The sequence below is a fragment of the Papaver somniferum genome, chromosome 1 (assembly GCF_003573695.1).
Source record: "Papaver somniferum cultivar HN1 chromosome 1, ASM357369v1, whole genome shotgun sequence".
NCBI classification, from domain to species: Eukaryota; Viridiplantae; Streptophyta; class Magnoliopsida; order Ranunculales; family Papaveraceae; genus Papaver; species Papaver somniferum.
In genome coordinates, this window is record NC_039358.1 from 50,248,910 (window position 1) to 50,271,422 (window position 22,513).

Consider the following 22,513-nt stretch of genomic DNA (forward strand, 5'->3'; position numbering starts at 1 on the left):
TGTTGTTTGAATTTCAGAATTTTTGCATGTGCTTAGGATCGGCTTGTATGGTTGTATTAGTTTTCTGACGAATAAATGTTGTTTGAATTTCAGAATTTTTGCATGTGCTTAGGATCGTCTTGTATGGTTGTATTAGTTATGCCCCGAATAAATGTTTCAGTTCATAAGTCTAGATTCGGCTTATTCGATAGTATTAGGGCTGCGCCGAATATCATTGTTAAAATTTCATAAATTTTACAAGTGTATAGGATCGGCTTATTTATATGATATCATGTTGCGCCGAATACATGTTTGAGATCATAATCATAGATTCGGCTTATTCGACGGTATCGGTTGTCAGCCGAATATTTAGGATCGGCTTATAATTGTTTTGTGGTATGTGCCGATCCACTCTCGGCGTAAGCTAATAAAAATTTCAAGACATGATTCATACTTGCGCCGAATTAGTCTTATAACTTTCATACTTGTGTCAGGACCAATGCCGCGGGTAGGGAGATGTTGAAAAAAATGAAGGACAAAATTGATTGCAAAACACCAATGACCGTGGAAGAACAAATCTACCTCTACAAAAAGTGGGATGCAATCATCAACAAAGGAGAAGGACCCGAGGAACCTGCACAAAAGCCTACCACTAAGAAGAGGGGTCGTGGTTAAATGCCCTTTTATATTTCCAACTTCCTTTTATTGTTTTTCTTAAGTTTTAAGTACACTTTTATGGTGTTGCAAACACCTTTGCTTTTAGGTGCTCAACTTTGTTTTTAATGGTGCTGGGATTGGGTTATGAACACCTTCAATTTCATGTTTTAATGAATAGCTTAACAGTTATGCGCCGAATGTATAGAGTTCGGCTTATCCACTAATGTTAGTTACGCGCCGAATCATTTGTCCTTCAGGTTCGGCTTTTTCTATAATTTGAGTTATAAGCCGAGCCTTAAAAATCATTATTGGTGTAATCCAGTATATAGTTCGGCTTAAATCTCACCAATATGGTGAGCCGAAGCTGTAAAAAATTTCAAATTTTTTTAAAAAATAGTCGTTATGTATATAGGTTCGGCTTATGTTCTAAAATTTCTATAAGCCGAACCTTTACTTTTTTTCACGAAAATCTAGGAACGACTCTTTTTTTGAAAGATATAGCCATTGTAAAACTATATTCTATATATACCTACATGTTTTTTCATATTCTTAACCACATATGCTCAACAAATGGCACCCCCAACTCCTAAGTTTACTCTAGAAGAAGATTTATATATTTGCACTAATTATGTAGCATATTATCCAAAGAAGGGTGAAGAACGACGAGTAAATGGTCTGATGAGTATGTACTACTTGGTTAGAATTCATGAAGCCTTCAGCACGGAAACAGGTAATCCTCACAACCGGGATAGTGCGTCCTTGTTTTGCAGAATTATAAGTATTAAGAAAAAAGTCACAGACTTCATAGCTTTAGTTCGGATTGTGAGTCGATATCGACTCAAAGGTGAAACAAACTCTGAGATTGAAGTTCGAGCTCTAGAGGAATGACGACGATGGAAGGGAAATAATTTCAAATACAAAGATCACTACCACATTCTTAGAAGGTTTCTCATTACCCGTTTAGGATATTAGAAATTAATTGGAAGCCTACTATGTAGCAGGGATGTAATCCACAATTTCTATGAATTTGAAAAGTCTATTTGGAATGATATAATAATTCTTGTGTTCATGAATCATGAAAGGTTCGGCTTTCTTCAGAAATATACTACAAGCCGAACCTAGCAAAGTAATTCAGGTTTTTTAAAGTTTCAAGGTTCGGCTTGCACTGAAATAATATTATGAGCCGAACCTGACAAAAAAACTCTGGTATTTTTTTGTTGTCAGGTTCGGCTTTCAGTGAATTGTTCTTATAAGCCGAACCTGACACAAAAGAAGGGGTTAAATCCGTGAAACATTTTTTATGGAGATCCTAAACGAATCTCATCCTCTTCACTGATCTCTTTCTCATCATCTTCACTGACCTCATTCTCATCATCTTCACTGACCTCTTGCTTAACATCTTCATCCTCATCACTTGAAAACGTAATTACTTGTCCACTTGGAGGCTGCACATGCAAATATTTCCAAAGATCCATTTCCGTCGCATAATTTGGACACCAATCCATCGCAAAATTATTTTCAAATCTAGGCCAAAAGGCTGCACTCATCAAGGGTGGTAATGGGCAACCGGGTCTAAGTTTGAGGCCGATAAAATGACAATTTTGAAAAAATCCAAGAACAAGTCTTCTATCCTTTACACCATCATTGCAAGGTTGTGTTGGAGGCGCGTAAGTAAAGCTACTACCTGTCCATGCGAAATAATGTACGACGCAATTGAATGTCTCCGCTATTAAAAACCCACAAATGGGCATTGACATCCAATGTTCTTCGGTAATGATAAAATCCCCATGCAAACGACGTTCGAATGCAACGTACTCCGCTGCCACCCCTGCATCTTTTCTTGGACTTGTTCTCATCATTGTCTTATAGAATTCTTTGTTTTTACGTAGGGTTTGTAACAATCGTTGCCGAATATAGTTCACTTCATTTTCAGGGGGCACCGGATTATTCCCTTCCATAAAAGGACCAAGTTGTTCCGCCGTGGCGTAATAACCACAATTTCCATCGCCTTGCACGTCGTCCATTGCTATAATATGCTCATGAATTATTGGCGATAGATCTTCCAAGTAGTTATCATATATAAAATTGATAGGTTTCATATACCTACCGGACTTATCTCTTTTGGGTCCTCTCATCCTACCAATTTCATGTACGGTCCTTTTCTCTCATGTATCTTAGTTTGTGAAGGATACATCTTAGCCTTCCCCTTGACATCCTCTTTACTATCCTTAGCTTGTGACGGACAATCATTATCATTCACCTCTTTATTAATTGTTTCCGATTTTTGAATACTCGGGCGACCTCGTTTTTTTGGAACTTTGACTTCTTCCTCCTTCATCAACTTCTCAATTTCTTTCTTTGCCTTTTCAAACCTTGCATCATGGTACTCAACGCCGGATGGATTCCTTTTATTAGCCAATAGTTCCTTGTTGGCTTGTCTAGTTTGAAAATTATTCATTTTCTTACTCTTCCTACCTTTCGGGTCACTCTTCTCCGGTTCCAAAATATTTTCTTGGGTGAAAGGATACATGACCGGCATCATGTTGTCCCATAGGAATTTCTTTTGAGGTCGGGACATATTCCTATACATCTCCGCCAATTTTTTCCCATTTGTCGTGTCCCATATCTCTAGATCATCCTCATCGTCTTCGATTGGGAGAGGATCGAAGCTTAATTGTTTCCAAAAATGATCAATATCCTCAAATGGTATGATACCATCCTTGTACCGAAGTAGGTCATGGCGGCATGGAAGTCCCATAGATTTCTTCATTGTACAAACACACTCTTCCTCCAAGGTGGCGCCTAATGTCTTAATCAAATCCACTTCTTTCATCAACAAGTCGATGCATAGATGGGAGACTCTATAAGTTAATTCTCGTAGCCAATTAGTACCATAATTCTTGTGTCTAAACATAAGGTCATGCTCGAACGCGGTTTTAATTCTCACAACATCACTTTTGAAATATTCATCAATTGCATCAAAAACCGTGACAAAAGTGTCAACACAACCAAAAAGGTTCTTCTTCAACCGATAATGAGTCGACTCTACCATACTTGTGGCTTGGTTGTCGAAGTGTTTGTGCTGATTTGTGAAACAACTCACGAACCTTTCTTTATTAGGTTCCAACACATCTTTGACCAAGTAAGTAATGACATCGGGGTAGGCGGTCTTCCAATGCTTAATAAGCATTTTAAAATTTTCTTCATAGACATCCTCGGTGATTGACCATATCAAAGCTTCCCATTCTCCTTGGAAAGAAGCCCACAACATCTCATTATATTCATATGCTTTCAAGAATTCCTTCTTTTTCTTTACTCGTGTCTCCAACGGTAGCTTAGCAATATTCTCTAATTCTTTCAACTTAAGTGGTTGAATTATCGGTTGACATGTTTTCCTCACATTGCACCATATGTGAAACGTACAAAGAAAATTGAATGCATCCGGAAATACCTTCTTAATAGCATACATCAACGATGAATCTTGATCAGAAACGAACACTTTAGGAAGAGCACCCTCCCGGAAGATTAACTTCAATTGTTCTAACCCCCAAACATAACTCCCTTTCTTCTCGTTTTTCATGAAACAAAAAGCCACGGTGAACGGTGCCTTTGTCGAAGTATGCCCCACAATGTTCATCAACGACATCTCATATTTATTAGTCTTGTACGTGCAATCCAATATAATAACTTGTGGGAAGCATAGAGCCAATTGGGAGCATTCCAGGTGGGCAAGGAAAAGGTGTGTGACTTGACCGAAGTCATCCAACTTCTTTTGGAAAGCGTAGTTATTCTTCACCCCTAACCACATTACTTGTTGCATCACCATCCTACCTTGCAAATTGAGTATTCTAATCTTTTGTCTTGCATTGTAGATAGTTTGCATAGTCGACTTGTTATTGTTGTTGTCCGCCTTCAATTTTCTAAGAATCCTAGAAGGTGGCAAACGTGCTCGTGTCATTTTATCCACTTCTAGCATCTCGTCGGGTTTGAGTCGCGCTACTTTCGCATCCATGAAGGTCTTTGGGACGTGGGTGGTTATGACGACAATCCATATCTTTATTCATTATCCAATATTGATCTTCTTTGTTCATGGATTTATTCTTGAGGTTGAAAACGATCTTGAAAGGGAAATTTCTTTTCTTCGTCTTCTCCTATTCTTTCTCCCGGTCTTCCCAACGTATACAGTACCCTTTTTAACCTTGCTAGCGCCGGTTCCACTACGCTCACAAATCATTTCAAAACGATCCCATCGGCTTTGTTTTCCTTTAACTAGTACACAATTTATCTTCATCGCGTGTTCCTCAAGCCAATCCAGAACTTCTGGTTTAGTTTTCCATATCTACGTTCATTCCAAAACAAGTAATTAGTAAGAAATTAAGGTAAACATTTATTCCGAAAACAACTTTGGAATATTCCGACAACATTAAGGTAAACAAAAGGTTCTTACATACCAAATCATTTTGGAAGTGATCCTTGGTATCCTCATGAATTATGTCTACTGGATCAGGTTGATTTTCCATGCGTCCAAGAACGATCTACAAAGAATATCACAAGGTTAAACACGAGAAAGGGAATATAATAACAAGGTTCGGCGCATTCGATAATCACATTATGTGCCGAACTATAAACATCTACAGGTTTCGGCTTATATGATATCCTCAATATGTGCCGAACCACGAACAATATTTTAACCCAAAAATTAACAAATTCATGTTCCGCTCAGACGATAATCATATTATGTGCCGAACCTTGAACATAAGAGGTTTCGGCTTATACGATATCCTCAATATGTTCCGAACCACAAACAATATTTTAACCCAAAAATTTACAAATTCATGTTCGGCTCAGACTATAATCATATTATGTGCCGAACCTTAAACATAAGAGGTTTCGGCTGATAAGATATTCTCCATATGTGCCGAACTAATAACAATATTTCAACCCATAAATTTAAAAATTATGTTCGGCACATATGATTTTGGATATGTAAGCCGAATTAGTAATGATTCTATTCCGGGCTATTCAGGATGTTGTTCGGATTACTATGAAACTTTCATATAAGTCGAACTAGTGTCTAGCAAAAGGGTTGGAACTGGAAATTATAGGTTCGGCGCATGCAGTAAACAGATCCAGTAAGCCGAACCGTTCATCAATTGGTAGATTCGGCTCATAGATGTGAGCCGAACCTCAACCTGTTTCGCCGAACCATAATTCAAAAAACCTAACATTTGATAATTGAGAGCTCTAAAAGTGAGATTGAGCATAAGATATAAGTGTACCTGTGTATTAGAAGCATTGGGTTCCTCATATATGTACTCATCATTTGGATTTGGCTCATAAAAATCATCATCTTGAGTTTGTGTTTGAGTTTGAGCTTGAGTTTGAGTGGGTGTAAAATCATTCTCATAATCTAAGAAATCAGCCATTTGGGAATCATTGGTGTAGTTGATATGTATTTTCCTAGGTTTTTTATATGAATTATGACCCTCCTCATCCTCCATTGAATCAAGAATTAGAATTTTCTCACTTTCTCCTTCTCTTTCTCTCCTTCTTAACCAAACCAAAACTTTGATTTTTTTTCCTCAAATTTTTCATCTAAACAACTCTTATAATTCTGAAAATTATCTTAATCACTAAACAAAATATTTAATCACTAATCAAGATTACTAACACTAATACGTAAAGGACAGATTTGCCATTAAAAAAATTGGATTAAGGGATTATCTGATTTTGCTATTTCACAACCTTTTTTTTGTCTTCATTCAGTATGCCTTGAAAGATTTTGGTATGCCCAACATCATGGTTCTTCTTGAACCGGATTGTACGTGTTTAAGTTATATTCTTCTAGATGGGCCCGTGGGGATGGTCTCATATACGAGAAACAGAAGGCTACATTGGCTAAAGCCGAGATCTCTAGCTCTAAATGTCTTGTTCACTGCAATCAGCCTTCGTCTGAGGGGTTGTCGTAGATAGCAGAAGAAGAAGTTGAAGGTGAGGCTAAATATGAAGAAGACGTTCCATCTCGTATAGAAGACACGTTCGGTAGAGATAGCGGTGTAGAAATTAGTGAAATAAGTATTAATTCCAAAATTTTACCGGTGAATGTCCCAATTGAAGATGATTTTGAAGTTCAAGTAGAAGAAGAATTCGATTCATCTCATGTTGAAGACACCTTTAGTAGAGATATTGGTGTACCAAATAGTGTGATGAGTATAAATTCTAAGAAGTTACCATTAAATGCCCCAATAACCAAGATGAAGCTTTGAGAAGGATTTCACTGATTTTGGATGACTTCACAACCTGTAGTGGGTGTATCATTTAAGCAATCTGAAATTGAAGTACACAGGCTAATGAGTCAAGCAATTAAAGATAAAAAATTCCCACTCGCAGACATGGAGGAGGCTGGAAGCTTGGATGCTTTGTAAGTATTTGTTGTTTTGCTTAGATGATTATACTTAGTTATTAACGAAGATAAAACTTATCTCTTGGAATATTTTTGGGCTATCAGAGACCCTAATAATAGTTGCGAATTAAAATCCTTGTTAAAGACTTGGAAGCCAGATATTGCTTGTTTTTAGGAGACCAAAATTAGTAATTAGGATAGAAAGAATGTTAAAGAAATATGGGGTTCTAACAACTTTGATTGGGTGGCTTTGGACTCTAATGGGAGGTCAGCAGGAATTCATATAGTCTGGAATACTAGAAGGATAGAGATTGATGATTCTTTAATTGGGGCTTTTTTGGTTTCTATCAGATTCAAGCTAAGGGATGAAGATTTTTGGTAGAGTCTTATGTCGGTCTATGGTCCAAATCTGGATGTGTTCTATGATCAATTTTGGTGTGAGCTCAATGATGCTTTTCTGTTTTGGGGAGATCTGTGGTGTGTGTGGGGGGATTTTAACGTGATCAGGTTTAGTCATGAGAGAACCGGGGATCAAATAGTAACCCATGATCGATATGAATAAATTTGGTGAATTCATTGCTCAATTTGATCTGATTGATCTCCCTCTTGTTGGTTCTTGCTTCACTTGGAGCAGGAACGGTAGTATGAGTAGAATTGACCGTTCTCATATTTTTCAAGAATGGGAGGAACATTTTTTGAGGCTTAAGCAGAAGGTCATGGTAAGACCTTTTTCTGATCATTGCTTTTAGCGCTTTTCTCTGAGGGGGGAGGATGGAAAGATAAAAACTTGGTGGGAATCAGCTTTTTATTTCAAGGAAATTTGGGTTTCGTTATGGCAAAGAAGGTGCAGGTTCTTAAAGCTAAACTTAAGGAGTATAACAAGAATGTTTTCGGTATTCTGGACCGGAAAATTGATCAGAATTTAATTGACATTCAGAATTTGATAAGAAGGTTCAAGTTAATGGGGTGTCAGAAGAGACAACTGGAGCTCTTTTGAAAGCTAAAGGAGAATACCATAAGCTCTCCAAAATGCTAGCTATTTATTGGAGACAAAAATCCAGAGTGGACTGGTTGGATAATAATGAAAGAAATACAAAATTCTTTCGTAAGTGGGCTTATCAAAGACAGAGAACCAATTCTTTCTCTCACCTTAATGTTGATAGCTAGCTAACTTCGGATAAGGATTAGGTGTTGCATTGTGAATTAATATACCAACCTGTATAATGAGCAAGCTTCATCAAGATTTCAACTCGATGGTACCAATTTTCCTAGCATCAACAGCGCCCTAGCTACCGTTTTAGAAAGTGTTTGTGGTGAAGAAGAAGTATTGAGAGCTATTAATGATTTAGGGAGGCTCTGGGACCTGAGGGTTCCCGATGATGGTGTTTTGTAAATGTTGGCTTTTCATGAAGGAGGATATTTTGTCGGTGGTTCATGACCTGATGCTTAATTCACATATTGACTGGAGGTTGAAGTCTACCTTCATAACCTTGATTCCAAAGGTCAATGAGATAGTCAATGTCCTTGGTTTTATACCCATTAGCTTGATGGGTAGTGCAAACAACCAAAATTTTAGCCTCGAGGTTAAAGTTTGTAATGCTTGACTTGGTGGGATGCAACCATAGTGATTTTTTTGAGCGTCAGACAGATTTTGGACAGCTCATTAATAGCTGATGAATGCATTGATTCTTACAATAAGAGGATGAAGAAAGGAATTTTGTGCAAGATTGATTTCCAGAAAGCTTACGATAATGTCTCGTGGGAGTTTTTGGATTATACTTTGATGAGAATGGGCTTTGGCCAGCTATAGAGGAGATGGATACAAGCTTGCATCAAAGTTGTCAATTTCTCGGTTCTAATTAATGGATCTTCTAATGGTAGATTTCAGAGTATAAGGGTCTTAGACAAGGGGATCCATTGTCCCCGTTCCTATTTCTCTTGGTGGCTGAAACACTAAATTTGAACGCCTGAAAGGCTTATGAAGTAGGTTGGCTTCAGGGTTTTGAAGTAGTTGATGGCGGTACTTCTGTTAGTCACCTGCAGTTTGCAGACGACACCCTTGTATTTATTCAACCTAACTCAGGTCAGATTACCCACTAACGAAATATTTTCTGAGATGGTTTGAAGTAATCTCAGAGCTCAAGATTAATTTTAATAAAACCGTTTTAATTCCAGTGGGACAAGTCGAGGATGTTCAGGGGTTTGCTAATTCTTTTGGTTGCAAGGTTGAGGAATTCCTTATCTCTTACTTAGGATTTCCCCTAGGTGATAAGTATTACTCTTCTCACAAGTGGGATGTGGTTCTTGAGAGCGTCGAGTCAAGGATGACTTCCTATTCTTCTACTGATCTCTCAAGGGGTGGTAAGTTGGTGCTAAATGCAAGCTGTTCTTCAAGCCCTCCCTGTTTATATGATGTCTCTCTTTGTGGCACCTGTTGCTGTTTCAATAAGTTGAAATTGCTCTTCAGGAACTTTTTGTGGAATGATCGCGAAAATGCACACAAAACACATTTAGTTAACTGGGAAGTGGTTACTTGTCCCAAGGAAAAAGGTGGGTTAGGAGTGAAGCAACTTAAGTTCCTTAACATGGCTCTGATTATGAATTGGCTTTGGAGATTTGGGTGTAAAAAAACAGTTTTTTGGAGGAAAATAGTTGCTAAAGAATATGGAGAAAGATCTGCTGGGTTGGTGTACAAATACCTCCAATCATCCATATGGTTGTAGTGTGTGGAGGGGTATTTTGAAGTTCATGGAGAAATTTAATTCGAATATATGATGAATGTAGGCAGTGGTGGGAGTACTTGTTTCTGGGGTGATCATTTGCTTGTAGACGGTTTGTTTAAAACTTAATTCCCCGATGTCAATGTGATGACATCTTAAAAAAGAATGATTATGGCTAAAGTTAGAACAAGTGTAGATTGTGAGGTTTCGTGGGACTTGGGAATCAACAGAAGAGTTCAAGATCATGTGATGAGAGAAATAATCTCCCTCTTTAAATTGCTTGATGGTTTCTTGTCGGAAGATGGTAATGTTGGAAAATATAGGAAGTATGACAAATACAAGAGACATGTTAATGTAAGAAACACCAAAATTAAAAGTACATGATATTTAGAATTGTAACTATTTCACAGTGGCATTCTATCAAACACCTTATATGCAACAGAACTGTGCAATGATTGTTATTGCACTATCAACAACAAAGTATTCCACAGTTATCATGGGTGTATTGTAACCAATATCCAACTGCATATATACTATAAGAATGCAAAGCAAACACAATTCTCATAGAAATTCAAGCATTCATTTACAATAAAGTAAAAGAGAAATATAAGGACAGGGAGAATGAGAGATAGAAATAGCAAACGTTGGATTGAGGCTAGAGAAATTCTCTATGTCCTTAAAACGATTACGCCCCCACAATAATGCCGTAAGGTTAATGGCGTTCGTTTCCCAGGATACAAAAATCTCCTTCTTGGTTGATGCAGCACTTCAATCAATCAAGAAACTATCAAACTAAATTGTGCTTTTATGTAATCTCTTTTGGACACTCAAAACTCAAACAGGAAACCGGAGTAAAACTGATACTTGAACTGGGAAAGCAGAGGGGGTTTTGTAGAAGAATGGTGACTGTTATTAAAGGAGAAGAATCTCTTCCCAAGAGGCACCATGTCTGGTCCTTGAAGAGACTCAAAACCCTTCCAAACATGCACTTGTAGTTAATAGTTAGGAACTGTTTGGCGGTTTATATTTGAAACCAAATGTTAAACCGTTGCCAACCCTTGCTAAGTCCCTTCACCTAATTTATATTCAACCTGATTAAGGAATTACACCACATAATTCCAATAGGTAATTGTTTATGGGTGAAAATCGTTTCTGCCGATTTTGGTAATTCCGGTAGGTGAATGAGAAACATATCTAAACCCTAAACAAATGTACTGCACGGGAGTACTTTAGATTCGAGAGATCAATCTGCACAACTCCAGCCCAAACCAAGAAATGGTCGTTCCGGATTTGCTTCGGTCACAAAGAGGAGGAGAAGGGATGGTTTAGGGAGGGAAGCGAAGAGAGTGTTGAGACCAGAACAGTTCTCGAAGAGTATTAGGGAAAGCTAGCAAAGTTGTATTTCTGAGTATTGTATTTCTCCTGACCAAAAACTTGTTGTCTTGGTGGAAATAATTAAGACCTATTTATACAAGTTTAAGTGAAACGTACTCTTGCCTCGTAAGAAAAAGAAACGGATGAGTTAAATGGGAAGAGGTGGTAACGCCTGGAATTTGATGGAATTGATGTTCCATAATGAAAGAGTGTTTCACCATTACTTCCTGCATTTACTATCCGTTTTATTCTTAATATACTGTCTTGAAACGGGCATTTGTGTATGCCGCACACTGTAAACCGCCAAACTAAAACCCTAAAGAGCATCCCCCAGTTTGTGACATGTATTGATGTCTCGAGTGTTTTCGTGGAAAACGTGTAGCATGTCGCTGGTCTTTGATAAGTTGAGCTTGAGAGATGTGCCTGCTCAGTGGCGACCTTCGACGGTCGAGATTTTGCATCTTGAGAGGAATCGTGGCCTTTGATGTAGGCGCGGCATGCCAAAGTGAAAGGGTTGCGTGGCATGTGCCAATGGCTTGTGTGGAATGCCTTGGTTGTAGGTTGTGCATCGGGTGCAGGTGGTAATGCCAAAATGCAAGTGTTGCATGGCATGTGCCAATGGCGCGCGTAGCGGCTTTGCCCCTAGGTTTGCACGGCTTGGCATGCCAGGTCGCAAGCGCCACTTGGCATGTGCCAATGGCGCGTGTGGCGTCTTGGCCCTAGGTTTGCACGGCTTGGCATGCTAGGTCGCAAGCGTCGCTTGGCATGTGCCAATGGCGCGTGTGGCGGCTTTGCACTAGGTTTGCACGCTTGGCATGCTAGGTCGCAAGCGTCGCTTGGCATGTGCCAATGGCGCGTGTGGTGGCTTGGACCTAGGTTTGCACGGCTTGGCATGCTAGGTCGCAAGTGTCGCTTGGCATCTTCCAATGGTGCTTGTGGCGCAATGATTGTGCGGCTTGGTTTTGGCATGGTTGCCATGATGCGCCGCGATTGTGCGGCTTGGTTTTGGCATGGTTGCCATGATGCGCAGCGATTGTGCGGCTTTGGTTTTGACATAGTTGCCATGATGCGCAGTGATTGTGCGGCTTTGGTTTTGGCATAGTTTCCATGATGCGCAGCGGTCGTGCGGCTTGGTTTTGGCATGGTTGTCATGATGCGCAGCGATTGTGCGGCTTGGTTTTGGCATGGTTTCCATGATGCGCAACGATTGTGCGGCTTTGGTTTTGACATAGTTACCATGATGCTCAACGATTGTCTGGCTTTGGTTTTGGCATAGTTGTCATGATGCGCAGCGATTGTGCGGCTTTGGTTTTGGCATAGTGGCCATGATGCGCAGCGATTGTGCGGCTTAGGGTTTTGTGTGTCGAAACCCTAGTTTAGCATTTGAAAAAAGATACCCTGGTAATTTTTTACATAAGTGCATTAAATGTTCTAATAAATGTGTTTAGCGTCACCGGTGACGTCATGCTATGCGTAAGGTTTTACGATTTTACCCCTTGTCTAAAAACCACCATCAACATTAAGTCCCCTGCTTAGCTTCGAATAGGGGCCTTGTTGCAAGGTAAGCATAAGATGGGGACAGACGAGGATAGAACTGAGACATTAAGTTGGGAAAAAGGGATAAGGAGACTTGTCTGACCTTTTTTCGAGACGTAAGTAGAATTCACAATCCTTGCATCTGGTAGATTTGTATAAATCCCAGTCGTTTATATGTCTTTGTGGTCAGGCTTTGGAGCGCGAGGCGGAGCTGCTAGCATAGACTGGGTGTGAAAGGGACTTGTCAGTATTAATGAGCCTGGACCGTTTGGCAGAGCATGGAATTGGAAAGCATGGAATTGGAAAGCATGGTGTTGGAAAGCATGGTGTGGCGCGGATTGGCAGTTGGCGCGGATTGGTAGCCGGCGCAGATTGTGAAGCTGGTGCGGATGGAGTGCTTGGTGGGACCGGTGCTAGCAAGGAGGGTGCGTGCGTTTTTGGAAGTTTCCAAGATTTCTATTGCGGGCCCGGGTGCCTTTCTCCACGCACGGCTTTGCAAAGGGAATCCTTTCCCTATTTGAAGTCCCCTCAATTATCACGCCTATACATATAAAAAAGGGTGTTCTCCTTTTATCTTGCACCTTTGCTCTTCCATACCTTCGTGTTAGCAGCAGAGTGACAAGGAGAGTCAGCATTCCAGGTATGTCTTCCAATGCTTCTTCTTTAACTCTTTATATATTTTTGTGTTCCAGTACGAAAAATCTAGTTGTATATACGTTTCGTATGAACCCATAGAAAGTACTGTTCTTCCATGTCCTCGTAGAATCGAGTCATAAGCGTGATTCTTATGAACCCATAGACTTTTCGTCATGAATACTGCGGCCGTATGTTTATGAAAACCTAGTTGCATAGGGTTTTCTTTTGTTTTGATGTGGCTATGTGTGGGTGATAATTTCTTCTCGTCTTCCCCTGTCGGTGCAGATATCTTGTTACCAAAGCACCATAAGAAACTCCGACAAGATGTCACCTGAACAAAGTCTTGCTTCACCAAAAGACGTTGGTATATCCAAACCAAACACGGATGATGACTTCTTCACAAAGCCCCTTGCCGCAGCCCGGAAAAATCATCCAAATTTCGTGCCAATTCTCTTGACCGGTTCGGAGGATGAAAGAAGGACCCGTTCAGTCCGACCAGGGAGCATAATACGGTTTTATCTTCATAAAGGGGTGTACTCTGCTTCCCATATTGATTTCAGAATGTGTCAAATCCCGTTGCGCTCCTTTGATAAATGGATTGAGTTTATGGTGATCCAAGAACATATAAGTGCTAATTTGACTCGAGCACAGATCATTGACGTTGTTAGGGCTTCCGTAAATCTTCAAATTAGGAAGGACATCCCTGGTTTAGTTGCTTTTATCTCCAGATGGTGCCCGGATACTCATACAGTTGTATGCAGGTGGGGTTAAATGACCTTCTCCCTAGAAAGCGTGGCCCTTCTGTTGAATCTTCCCGTAACAGGAAACCTTAATATCCAATTGTCAGAAGATGAAGAAAAGATGCGAGCTGATCTTGTTGCCAAGTCGAAAGATTTCGTTCGGAAATAGAGCAAAAAGTGTTTCTACGGCTAGTGGGTGTCCTAATGGTTCCCGGATGAGCTGGAACCGAGTCAAAAGAGTAGTACACTTTATGTTGCGGCATTCTTGGCTCTCTGGTTGTCTAGGGACGTTTTCGATGACGGTTCCGGCAAGAAAGAGATAAGACAAGAGCTTCTGGCAATTGCCGTAAGGTTAGCGAGAGGTGAAGTTCTTCCCATTGGCAGCCTGTTCCTTGGTTCTCTGTATACGCATTTGGATCACTTGGTTGCGGATATGCGTGTTTAGAACGGTTTTATGAAAATGGACTCGTATGTCCATGTTGCTTTCCTTCAAGCGTGGTTATGGGATCATTTCGAGAAGTATGCTCTGAAACCGTTACCTTCGATTCCCGCGAGCTGGGGTGGCTCTAGAATACTCCGATGGGTGAACAGGCGCCCAAGAGCTGGCTTGAACTTGGTTGGGTTCCTTGATAAGTTGCATGAAGTCGGTTTTCGCCCGTGGGCCCCGGTGCATGCGTCCGTAGTTCAAGTTAACACCTTTACTTCCGCTCCGAATATGGCTTTGCTTTCCGAAGATAACCTGAGTGCTGGGTGAAGATTTGTTTATGCGGAGTTGCATGCCCAGTTATATGCCGTCTTTCTTTAGGGGATCGTTCCAAGTAGCTTCTTATAATATTGATCGTGTTGCTCATTACATGGGTTTCGACCAAGGGGTCCCTCTTGCTCGTCAGCCGGTTGTTCCTAAGAATTCGTTGCTTGTTGCTCTTAATGCCAGCGTTCTTGAACCGGGTACGCGTATACCCTTCTTGCCTTCGGAATGAGTTCCTTCAACGACTTTCAAGTATAGTGAGTTCTGGCGAGATGAGTTCCTTACTATCCTGGGTTTTGTGAATCATATGATGGCGAATACCCGTTGTAGACCCAATCCTGAGGTTTTAGCAAAGCATCCAATGTTGAGAAATCCTCCTGCAACTAAGCGAGAATCACCTGGTAATGTGGACAGTCCCCAGGTGAAGGAACAGGGGACGAAGAACCGCGCTGGTGGATTCCGGTCGGTTTTGACAGATCCGACGACTCCCGTGTTTTTCAACTCCTCCAATATTCGTGTAGGTGTTGCCTCTTGCTGGTTCAACTAAAACGTGTAGATTTTTATTTCGTTTCTGAATATTTGTATCTTGTTTCCACCAGGGTTTCGGTAGTGCTAACGCCTTTACTACACTTGCTCGTCGTCGGGAGACAACAACTCTTTCAAAAGAGGTCGGCAGTGTTGAGCCCTCTCGTGATATGGAAGAGTCAGAGAAAGAGAAGAGTTCAGAAGATGAAGGAAATTCTTCTGACAGCGGCACTAGATTTTCTTCGGGAAGTGGTTTGGTAAGTCTTGCACACGTTTTCTTCCTTATCTTCTTATTTTTTTTTCGAAGAAAAACGTCTAACTCAAGATTGCAGGAAGGATCTGAGGAAGGGTCTGATTCTGGAGACAATTCTGAGATAGAGGTTCGTGAAGATTTGCCTCAAGCTGTGACTGCTACTGGCGCCTTGGAGATGGAAGTTGATCAAATGAAGAGCATGGACACGACTCGAACAGCGGAGGATGTTCTGATGACCGTTAATGCAAGCGTGGGAGAGAACCATTCGCCAGTCGTGGGTCTGGTTGCAGGTGCCCCTTTCGATCCCCCGTACTTGGTTCCTTACCCAGGTCATGTGCTGGTCGGCGGCTTTAGTGTGCTAGCTAAGTATGAGGTGTTTTATACCAAGATCTGGGAAAGACATGGACACATTGCCACACCCAGGAAGATCACCAGTCGATTCTCACTAGTCAAGCGTGTGGAAGAAATCCTGTCTTCATTCGAGGACATGTGCGAGGTGACTGGCCATACTGTTTCTGAGGACATCATCACCAGTTGGAAGTATCATCATGATATGTGTGTAAAGAACGAGTTCAACGTTCCATGGTTCGTTAAGGGCTTCGCTGAGATCCAGAAATTGAAAATCGCAGTAGTCGAAAGTCTTTATGCGGATGAAATTGCACAGCATGAGGAAGAAATCGAAGAACTTTCCAAGACGTTGACTCTGAAAAGAGCGGCTCTCAAAGATGCAAGGGTGGCTTTATCCAAGAAGAGCAGACCCCTGTTGCAAAACTTTCCCTGAATGTTTCTCTGTCTTTTTTCAAACTTTCGCTTAGGTTTTTTTTTTTTTGAAAGGCACACAGGGTGTCTGGTTTGAAGTTTGAATGATTTTTGATAGACGGTTGGTATTTTTTGAGAATACCGGATTATTTTTGAAATGAATGGTTTTAATAGTATTGTTCTGATTATAACTTGCGGATATTGATTTCGTGAAAGTGTGTGCCGCTAGTTAGCATAAGATGAAATAGGATGATGGTTTTATCGAGAACCTAAAAGAATAAATCGTATATTCCATCCAGTCTAGACTTACTCAGTTTTCTGGGTCTTCTGATGAAAACAAGATCCTTCCCATGTAAAACCGGCTTTGTATGTAGTATTGTCGTGACTGCGGGAAGTCCCCAGTCGCGTTGGAGCTTCCCGTGAAGTCCCCAGCCATCTCTTTGCGGATCACAGCTGGTAACCAGGTTGTCTGGTAATCGAGTTATAGATCCCAGAAAAAATCGTTTGTTTTCGCCGTCATGAGGTCTGGATCGAAGTATGAGATCGAGGATTGAAAACTGGCATTGTAACTGAAAGATCAATCTCCCACTGTGGTCGCCAATTGTTTATGGGTGAAAATCATATCTGCCGATTTTGGCAATTCCGGTAGGTGAATGAGAAACAGATCTAAACCCTAAACAAATGTACTGCACGGGAGTACTTTAAATTCGAGAGATCAATCTGTACAACTCTGGCCTAAACCAAGAAATGGTTGTTCCGGATTTGCTTCCGTCACAAAGAGGAGGAGAAGGGCTGGTTTAGGGAGGGAAGCGAAGAGAGTGTTGACACCAGAACAGTTCTGGAAGAGCATTACTTGACTTGTATCAGAAGGTGAAAGCTTTTGGGAAAGCTAGCAAAGTTGCCTTTCTGAGTATTGTATTTCCCCTGACCAAAAACTTGTTGTCTTGGTGGAAATAGGTAAGACCTATTTATACAAGTCTAAGTGAAACGTACTCTGGCCTCGTAAGAAAAAGAAACGAATGAGTTAAATGGGAAGATGTAGTAACGCCTGGTATTGATGGAATTTGATGGAATTGATGTTCCATAATGAAAGAGCGTTTCACCATTACTTCCTGCATTTACTAACCGTTTTATTCTTAATACACTGTCTTGAAACGGGCATTTGTGTATGCCGCAAGCTGTAAACCGCCAAACCAAAACCCTAAAGAGCATCCCCCAGTTTGTGACATGTATTGATGTCTCGAGTTTTTTCGTGGAAAACGTGTAGCATGTCGCTGGTGTTTGATAAGTTGAGCTTGGGAGATGTGTCGGCTCAGTGGCGACCTTCGACGGTCGAGATTTTACATCTTGAGAGGAATCGTGGCCTTTGATGTAGGCGCGGCATGCCAAAGTGCAAGGGTTGCGTGGCATGTTCCAATGGCTTGTGTGGAATGCCTTGGTTGTAGGTTGCGCATCGGGTGCAGGTGGTAATGCCAAAATGCAAGTGTTGCATGGCATGTGCCAATGGCGCGCGTAGCGGCTTTGGCCTTAGGTTTGCACGGCTTGGCATGCTAGGTTGCAAGGGTCGCTTGGCATGTGCCAGTGGCGCGTGTGGCGGCTTGGCCCTAGGTTTGCACGGCATGGCATGCTAGGTCGCAAGCGTCGCTTGGCATGTGCCAATGGCGCGTGTGGCGGCTTGGCCCTAGGTTTGCACGGCTTGGCATGCTAATTCGCAAGCGCCGCTTGGCATGTGCCAATGGCGCGTGTGGCGGCTTGGCCCTAGGTTTGCACGGCTTGGCATGCTAGGTCGCAAGTTTCGCTTGGCATGTGCCAATGGCGCGTGCGGCGGCTTGGCCCTAGGTTTGCACGGCTTGGCATGCTAGGTTGCAAGCGTCGCTGGGCATGTCCCAATGGCGCGTGTGGCGGCTTGGGCCTAGGTTTACACGGCTTGGCATGCTAGGTCACAAGCGTCGCTTGGCATGTGCCAATGGCGCGTGTGGCGCAATGATTGTGCGGCTTGGTTTTGGCATGGTTGCCATGATGCTCCGCGATTGTGCGGCTTGGTTTTGGCATGGTTGCCATGATACGCAGCGATTGTGCGGATTTGGTTTTGGCATAGTTGTCATGATGCGCAATGATTGTGCGGCTTTTGTTTTGGCATAGTTGTCATGATGCGCAGCGATCGTGCGGCTTGGTTTTGGAACGATTTCCATGATGCGGAGCGATTGTGCGGCTTTGGTTTTGGCATAGTTGCCATGATGCGCAGCGATTGTGTGGCTTTGGTTTTGGCATAGTTTCCATGATGCACAGCGATTCTGCGGCTTTGGTTTTGGCATAGTTGCCATGGTGCGCAGCGATTGTGCGGCTTAGGGTTTTGTATGTCGAAACCCTAGTTTAGCATTTGAAAAAAGACACCCTGGTAAGTTTTTTACATAAGTGCATTAAATGTTCTAATAAATGTGTTTAGCGTCACCGGTGACATCATGCTATGTGTAAGGTTTTACGATTTTACCCCTTGTCTAAAAACCACCATCAAGAGTAATGAGGAGGATTATAGAGTGTGGTTTGGGAATAAGTCCAGTGGGACCTTTATGGTGAAGTCTTATTATCTATGGTTGATCTCCAGTTTCCCTTCTCCTAAGAGGTTTACATCCTAAAAATATTTGATCTAAACATTGGCCAACTAAGCTTAGCTTCTGCATGTGGGTGGCAGCCCCGGAGAAAATTTTAACTCAAGACATGATGTGTGAAAGAGGATGGTATAAAGAGTGAGTGAATCATTGCTACATGTGCGTGCGGCATGGCGAATCAGCTAAGCATCTTCTCATCTATTGCGATGTGGCTTCGCGTATATGGGGTCTTTTTCTCGAGGATTGGAACCTCAAATGGGAAACTCCTCCCGATATTAGTTCTCTCATATCTAGCTGGCCCATTAGATCTAGAATTTGTGTTGAAAGTGCTCCTCGCCGCTATACTTAGGAATTTGTGGAAGGAAAGGAATCTCAGGGCCTTCCCAGATATCATTAAGGAGGTGATAGGTATTGTGGAAGTTGTGAAGTTGACGGCGGCGTATTGGTTGCATATCAAGCGTGTGTTCAGTTGTATTTCCATGGAGCAATTCGTTATCAGCTGGGATGAGGTAATATGTCAACATCCTTAGGGATCCTAGCGTGGAATGATTGTTTTGTATTCACCTGTGCATTTGATATTTGTGTTATATTTGTTCGAGGCGCATTAGTTACCGTTGGTTGTTGTGGTTTTGGTCTCAGGTGGCTTTTTTGGCCTCCTTTTTCTTTTTTCTTTTCCTTTGGTTGAGTGAGCCTTGGCTCTCTTTCAATAAAATTTTAACTTATCCATCTAAAAAAAAAAAATCATGTTGTTGGGTATGCTAATGGTTCAATCTTTCAGTTGTGACAAGTCTTTTTGTTTTAAAAATCCCCTAACCTTTCCTTGCTCTTAAGATTATTTTGGAACTTGTAGTTGGAGAATTTTTTTTCAGGGTTTAAAGTCTCCTAGCAAGAAGAGCGACAAGACGGAAACGCAGTTTGGTTTGGCTATACAGGGGCCCTCTTCTTTCACACTTCTCTTTTTTGTTGTTGTTTTGTTCATACTTTCATTTGATAAATTCTTCTCCTCAGTAATATTATTAAGATGCATATTATTCAGGTTCACTAGCGTATGCAATTTTATTGGTAGTTATTTAGCTTACCCAACTAGTTAATAATTAGTTCACTTTAATTTTCTCCTTGCGATATTTTGCTTGCTTCTTTGTCCGTTCTGCCGGAGGTTTTTAACATCTTTACTCTAAAACATTTTAGTGTGGACAACAAACTAGGTTCCTTAATTCTCACACATTTTGTATAGATTTATCAGCTTTTTAGTTTTAGTAATTTCAATTCAGTTTGTTTACTTTCCGATTGGGTTTAGTTATGTTTCTGTTTATTAGCTTTATCTTTTTAAATGTATTGTGTCTGTGTAAGGTCGGTTTGTAATTTAACCTACTTTTGTGTTTTTTCTTGGAATAGGAAAATGAATGCTCCTGTGAAACAACACGATGCTGAAATTAATACTGGATATGTTCTAATTGGCTGCATTTTTTCGAAGATGCAACTCTCATCAACAAAATCTTCGATTGTGGAAAAGGCTATACCGTTATCCTCAGTCATTAAGAAGAGATCTCTTTCTTGTACAGGTCGTCGTGACACTTTTATCAGACTTGTTCGTGATAGAAGGGCTCAGGAAACCTTTTTGATAGTGCTATCGCGAGCAAAGAAGCTTATTCTTCTCATCTCGCTTGTGAAACCAAACATACTGCCAGTATTAGCAGACTACTCATTGGGTACCGATGGAGAACGAATGCTTTCTAGGTTAATGAAGATTTACAAATATTTTGGTTATGTTTGCAATTTTAGTTCCAGAATCTTTTTTAGGACTCATCGCATTGTGCTCTTTTCCTTCGTCGGGGTTTTATCCCTTTGGTTATGGGTTTTCCTTGTCAAGGTTTTTAACGAGGCAACATATGCGTGTCCAACACCTTTCGGTGGTTTTATCATTTATTTACCTTGTAATATCTTTAATTTATTAGCTGTCATAGATGGCTCTATTACTATTGTAATGTCGACTCATTTTTAGCCTTAGTTTTTAATGAAATACCTTATTCACACACACAAAAAAGAGTATGCTAACTTTAGGATTGAAGTCTAATTAAGCATAAAAGTAAAGTTCGAAATAAAGTGGTTTTGAGGAGATGAATTTCTAACAAGAGACACCTAAATATTGATACAAATTTGCAAGCAACATGGGAAAGAATAGTAAAAAAAATAAAAAAGATAGTCGGCGGCATGATTACAAAAGTAACTCCTCGAGAGATACATTACAAAGGTGTAAAACACTAGAAAAACCACTAGAAAACCTTTCGTACAAAAACATCAACACCAAACGAATACTAAATTACTAATTGCCAAACTAAATCATATAATTCTTTTCTGAAATATGGATGGATTCAAACCCAAATATTACAACTGACAGAACAAACCATGTATCAAATTGACCTTCGACTGCACCATTCTTATAACATGCAACATTCTAATAGTACGGCATCTGAGCCTAATTTGATAACAACACAGTTCTGCAGTTTGTTCAAATCTTCTAGGTTCAATTCTGAATTTTAAGGTTGATTAATACCTAACTCAAGCCTTCATAATTCAATTCACTCAACACATAAGTTAATTCTGAATTTTAAGGTTTTGACGTCGGTTCGATTCATTACAAATTTCATCTAGACAGAAATTCTCAACAAAAGTAATAAACAGAAATCATACTAAAACGAAAAACGCACTAAAAAGAGCAATGACGGATAGATCAAACCAGAAAGGAAATCAATAACAAAACTTTCGAAACTCCATCACGCACCTTTCGATGGGCGTCGACAAGGGAATTTTATTTCCATGTAAATAATCCATACAGCATGAAAAGTGTATGCTATAGACATGATTAAGGTAGCTACTGACATAACAGTGAGAGGCGTGGTGATACATCTTAAACCCTCACTAATACTTGCCCCAATCCTTGCCCCCGGAGAATTGTCGATTTCTTCATCATCCACACGTCTTCCGAAAAACCACCGATTCCTTACCACCGTACTGCCAAGTGCCAACAGCGAAGTTCTTTCTAGCAGTATCCATTGTATTGTCGTCTGCTTCAAACCTAGACGCGAAATTGATATATGGTGGCGCTTATTTATTTAATTACTAGGTATCATCAGGGCCTTACGGCCCCGGCTCAACCTCTGATTAGTGTCAAGCGTCATGTAGTTTTCGATATTGGACTTATGATTTTTATCTTGATAGTTCCGTAAAAATATTTCAAAATATCAATAATATGATGGTTATCCAGGTGTTTCAGTTGATATTTTCTGGTTTATGTCATCTAGGTATCATCGTTAATGATTTCCTAAAAATTTTCTTTGTGTTGTTGGTTTATTGGTTCCAGGATAACTAAATGGTGGTCATTGATTAAAAGTGAACCTCACCTGTCATATATGGAAGTCAAAGCATCAGGTGACTTGAACTGGATAGTGTTGAGCATTTTTATCTAACAAAATTAAGCTGAACGGTGGTTTGAACAAAAATTGAATTATTTACTTGAAATGAACAATTCCAGTATTTTCTTTCATATATTATAAAGAAGAAATTTTTATTTTTA

The 22,513-nt window shown here is 40.6% G+C and overlaps 1 long non-coding RNA gene across 1 annotated transcript; it reads left to right on the top strand.

Moving 5' to 3' along the window:
- The first annotated feature begins 6,396 nt into the window (after positions 1–6,396).
- On the top strand, positions 6,397–10,161 carry LOC113286246. Its single transcript, XR_003329188.1, has 2 exons — positions 6,397–7,057; positions 7,391–10,161. It is a non-coding gene; the product is annotated as an uncharacterized LOC113286246 (long non-coding RNA).
- The last annotated feature ends 12,352 nt before the right edge of the window (positions 10,162–22,513 follow it).